The sequence below is a fragment of the Engraulis encrasicolus genome, chromosome 1, assembly GCF_034702125.1.
Source record: "Engraulis encrasicolus isolate BLACKSEA-1 chromosome 1, IST_EnEncr_1.0, whole genome shotgun sequence".
NCBI lineage: Eukaryota > Metazoa > Chordata > Actinopteri > Clupeiformes > Engraulidae > Engraulis > Engraulis encrasicolus.
The window spans coordinates 46,681,108-46,686,107 of record NC_085857.1 but is presented as its reverse complement, the minus strand read 5'-3'; the positions used below and the strand labels follow the sequence as shown (position 1 = coordinate 46,686,107).

The window sequence follows — 5,000 nt, the reverse complement described above, 5'->3', positions numbered from 1 at the left end:
CACACACACACACACACACACACACACACACACACACACACACACACACACACACACACAGGTATACGCACACACACACACACACACACACACACACACACACACACACACACACACACACACACACACACACACACACACACACACACACACACACACACACACACACACACACACACACAAACACACAAACACCGACACCCGCTTACAAACATATTCCAGTGTATACATTATATCCTGTTGACATAAGCATCACAGCATGGAACAGCTGGTGCCATATCATTAAAGTGGCCATGCCACTCTAATTACATAGCCATGTCCACCTTTTTTTCATAATCCTTGGTGTTCTCTGACCTGGTATGCAACATTATTTTAGCTGAAAAGTTATTTGATGGTGTATTTCAAAAGCATTTTATTGCGCCCAAAAACACCTCTCAGGAGAACTAAGCGGTTTGTCCATAATGTTTATGAGCTTTGCACTGATTGGCTCAGCTGTTGCTAGAGAACCACGTCATTGAAGAGAACATGTTCTACTGAGGACTCGCAGGCTGCGCTCAGCCTTTGAGATAGGCCTAAAAGAAAAGAAAAATAAGCGTTGCCGAATAGGCTAAATGTTAAAATGATTGTGCTGAGTAGCGTTACTCCACACTTGCGCAGATTTAATGATGTACAAAACCTTATTGCATTCTGCGCCACTAGATGGCATATGTGGGGCATACAGATCCTGGGAGGAGGAGAAGAAGAAGTGCATGTTGTTGCTGCTAGCCACGTACTCACTCTGCCTGCGGTGGATTGTTTTAATCCGTGTCAATTTAAAACTACTTCAGTAAATGCATTAACTTTACACCGAGCCTCTTCATTGCCTACTACAAAGCAACTTTATGCACCAGTTCGTCACTGATGGCTCATCAACGCGGCGGCATCCTCGTCATGGGACAGGTAAGATGCTAACCTACAACACCACTCAATGTTGTATTTTTTGCATCAGGCAGGCCTTCATATTTTTATTTTTCTTCTCGGACGTGTTGTCTAGGTTAACTTGGTTTCACTCGTTACGTTTGATCCAAGTGGATTTCATTGTTGTTTCAGACACAACGTTTGCACAATGCGTCAAGAAGTAAGCTTATTTCAATGTTGTTGTATTGTGTTCAAAATGTGTTGAATTATAGACATGTAGAAACACATTTAGGACAGACTACCGCTGTGAAAGACTATCTTGGGCCGTAACAACTGGCGACTGCAGATGTTAGAAAAGCAGTGGAGATTGGACGTAAGTGTCACTCTTAATCTGGGGTGTATTCATTTAGACCAGGACTGAGACTTTCGTTTTGATCAATCACTGGGTTTATCACCTGGAGTCGCCAGTTGATACGGGGGACTCAGTCTGTTACACCGGTTATAGGCCTACACTTTGATTAGTTTATGCATACATTTAAAACCTGAGAATATATCCCCCCCTCAAAAGAAAGAAAAGCACAGCCAGAACTCTAAATTAACATTGCAATCAGCCAAATGCTGGTGAAAACTCAGGTTGGCTGGTACAAAATAAAAATTAGTAGCCACTTTGACCCATTGGTGAGTATGCCTGGCTAGGCTAGTGAGATGAAACATCTATTAGCCATTTTGGCTGGTGATGAAAAAGGTTCATTTGAAGTCTTGAGCACTGCATACCTGTTATCAGTGTATCTCATCATTATGCTGTATCCTCATTCTGAAGCATCTATTACTGAACTGCACACATTTACACTTTATGCATATCTAGGGGTACATGCATATTTTTTTTAATCTTTCCATTTATGCTATACCTCCAGTGTAGGCCTATAATGTAATAGGATGTATATATTTATACATGGATGTATATAATTTTGTCATTGCAGGTTCATCAGAGTCAGGTGGTCAGCACCCAAACTAAAACCATGGGTCATGGTGAAGAAGGATGAGAGACTGTTCTATGTGCCCAGGATTCGTCAGGATGGTGTCCAAGAATTACATCCTAGCAGCACAGGTAAAGAAATGAATAGTGAGTTGTGATTAATATTATTTATCCTACTGGCTGGCATCACATTTTTAAATTCAGACAACCTAGTGCTACATCAGGTAATTATTCAATCAGTACTGTAACAGTACAGGGGTTAGACAACGAAACATCTTGGTGTCAGAAGCTGACGCAGAGTGTGAAGGTTCAATTAGCAGGGTAATAAGAGCACAGTTCTCTTCAAAATATTGCAATTCACACACCATAACAGGTTAACAAATTAGACATTTTTGGTGGGCTATATGTGCTTTGCTCTTTCCCTGTTAATTGAGCCTTCACACACTGCTCTTTAGTGCAATGTGCAATTAATGTAGACTGGCCACCAAGGTGGTCCAATTTATCCATGAAACTTCCCACACCAAAATGTCAGGTGTTTTCATTGTCTAACACCTGTATATTACAATGCATTACCATATTAATTTAAATAACATGTTTTCCTTTTTTATCAGAACAGGACGCCATCATGAAGAAGTTGCCTGTGGGGCTTCGCTTGGGCTTTGGCAGCGCCTCACTATCAGTGATGCTGGTCTCCTTATCCACCGTGCCTACCCCCACGTTCATCCCTTGATGCATTCATCTCCTGACCTGTACCTGTTGTGGTAGTAGTCAGTGATGACACACAGTAGTTGTGATAATAACATACATGTATATGAAATAACTGAAATGATGTCCGTCCAGGCATTTCCTTTGGTATTTTATTATCCAGTATATGTATGTATCCAGTTACATGGGTATTTTGGTGCCTGGATTATACTGCATGTAAGTAATAATATGAACTCAGGTCAGGATAGCACAGTAGTTCAGACAACCATTCATTAATATAAAATGCACATGTGTTATATGTCCATCCCAGGATAGATGTCCCCTCGTATCACCTTCGTAACCCTAAAATGCATGTGTACTTTGTGTCTAAAAATAAAGTCTATGAACAACTGAATGATCTGATTAATACATTGAAATGGTGTGGTGCAGACGCTGAAATGGGGAAGTTAATTGGTTAAACTTGGCTTGGTGTGCTGGACCTCGGTCTCTTCCATACATCCAATCTCAGCTATCAGGTCATTGCTCTTCTCACCTGGAGAAATAGAAAGACATACTTAAATTACAATTTTTATCCCAAACAACCAAGTTTATCACAGTGAATTGGTTACTGTCCCTGCAGCATTGTGGGGCTAAGTGCCTTGCTCAAGGGCACTTCAGCCATGATGGAGATGAGGAGAGAGGTAAGGATGGGTTTCGCACCTGCCCCAATATCAAGACCACCTCCCTAACCATTAGGCCACTGATGTCTCATTTTGGAAGGCAGACAATTTTGTGAAAACATTAAGTGTTACACTTAACATTAATTACAAGGACAACATGAAGTGTGCATCCCAATATGTGACCTTGCCTCCTCCACTTGTGCTTGTCTCCTCGTCCCTCCTCCGTGGAGAAAACGACAAAGTTTCCCAGCTGTCAGCCTCGCCACAACAACTTTTGAGGGACTGTTTTTCATTCACCATCCCACTTGCAAATGAGAAAAAGACTTTACAATTGAGCTTTTGCAAGGTATTGAAATATAATGCTGTTGTCAGTGATGTCATCATGACGAGAAGCAAGTGGAGGAGGCAAGGTCGCATATTAAAACGCACTCGAAGGCTGGGTAGGCCTGTGCAGGTTATGGATAATGTGACTGGCATTTCATGACAGCATCCTATGAAGAGTAAGCCTACTATAGGAAATTCGGCGCTAGAGATGTGTGCACATGGTTTAATTTTACATTTAAACCATAACACTGAACTTCATAGCCTTTCTTTTTTACTAAGAGCACTAAAAAATGCCGTGTTTATGTACACGCATTACACAGCCCTCAATATCTCAGCATAACAATATCTTAGCATAGCGCCAGTTTCTGCTATGGCATAAGGTTAACTAGGTAGAACATAGCTCTGCATCATTGATGCTTTCTTATGGAAAGCATCTTGAATTGAAATGTCATCTACATGACTTACACTTTAATTGCCTATATTTTACGTATTAAGAGGTTACAGTGTAAAACAAATGTTGAAAGACACTTACCAGGTGCTAGCTACTCGGTGAGTAGTTGGAAGTTTTTTTCCGGATGGATCCACCTCAGCTTTCTTCTTTTATTTTTAGGTATCCAGTGAAAAGTCATGGATGGTTTGTTACCATTTCTACATGTGCAATCCTCAGCACAATGGGTGTTTATGCTGTTTAGTTATCAGTGATATGAGTAAGGTTTGGTTAATAGCTACGAGTTGCCAAGATGCTCCATTCATAATGTTTATGAATTTTGACTCGTCAAAAGTGGGCGTGGCCAAACGGCGGGTAGTCAGGGTGACGTAAGCCTGCCCTGTTTTTTCAATTGGCCAGGCTTAGCCGTTTTGTTATTTTCATAAACTACAACAATCAAACGAAATAAAAAAAATCTTTCACATTAACACGACCAGGAAAACATATTATGAACTGTTATAACATATAATCATGCAAGAAGGTTTAAAAAAATTGGCATGGCCTCTTTAAATGTTTAAGTAAATAACATGCATGTGTGTGTGTGTGTGTGTGTGTGTGTGTGTGTGTGTGTGTGTGTGTGTGTGTGTGTGTGTGTGTGTGTGTGTGTGTGTGTGTGTGTGTGTGTGTGTGTGTGTGTGTGTGTACTCTCTCTCTCTCTCTCTCTCTCTCTCTCTCTCTCTCTCTCTCTCTCTCTCTCTCTCTCTCTCTCTCTCTCTCCAAATAAGTATTCCTTGTCACTATAGTGAGATGACCTGGATACAGACTGACCGACAGACAGAAAGACACTCAGACACTCAGACACACACACACACACACACACACACACACACACACACACACACACACACACACACACACACACACACACACACACACACACACACACACACACACACACACACACACACTGGACCTTCTTTAGCAGGCTGTGTGTGTGGAGAGCATGGTCATA

The 5,000-nt window shown here is 41.3% G+C and overlaps 1 long non-coding RNA gene across 1 annotated transcript; it reads left to right on the top strand.

Moving 5' to 3' along the window:
- Positions 1–650: 650 nt before the first annotated feature.
- On the top strand, positions 651–3,890 carry LOC134453474 (uncharacterized). The gene is made up of 3 exons (XR_010035619.1): positions 651–939; positions 1,878–2,005; positions 2,485–3,890. It is a non-coding gene; the product is annotated as an uncharacterized LOC134453474 (long non-coding RNA).
- Positions 3,891–5,000: the final 1,110 nt, after the last annotated feature.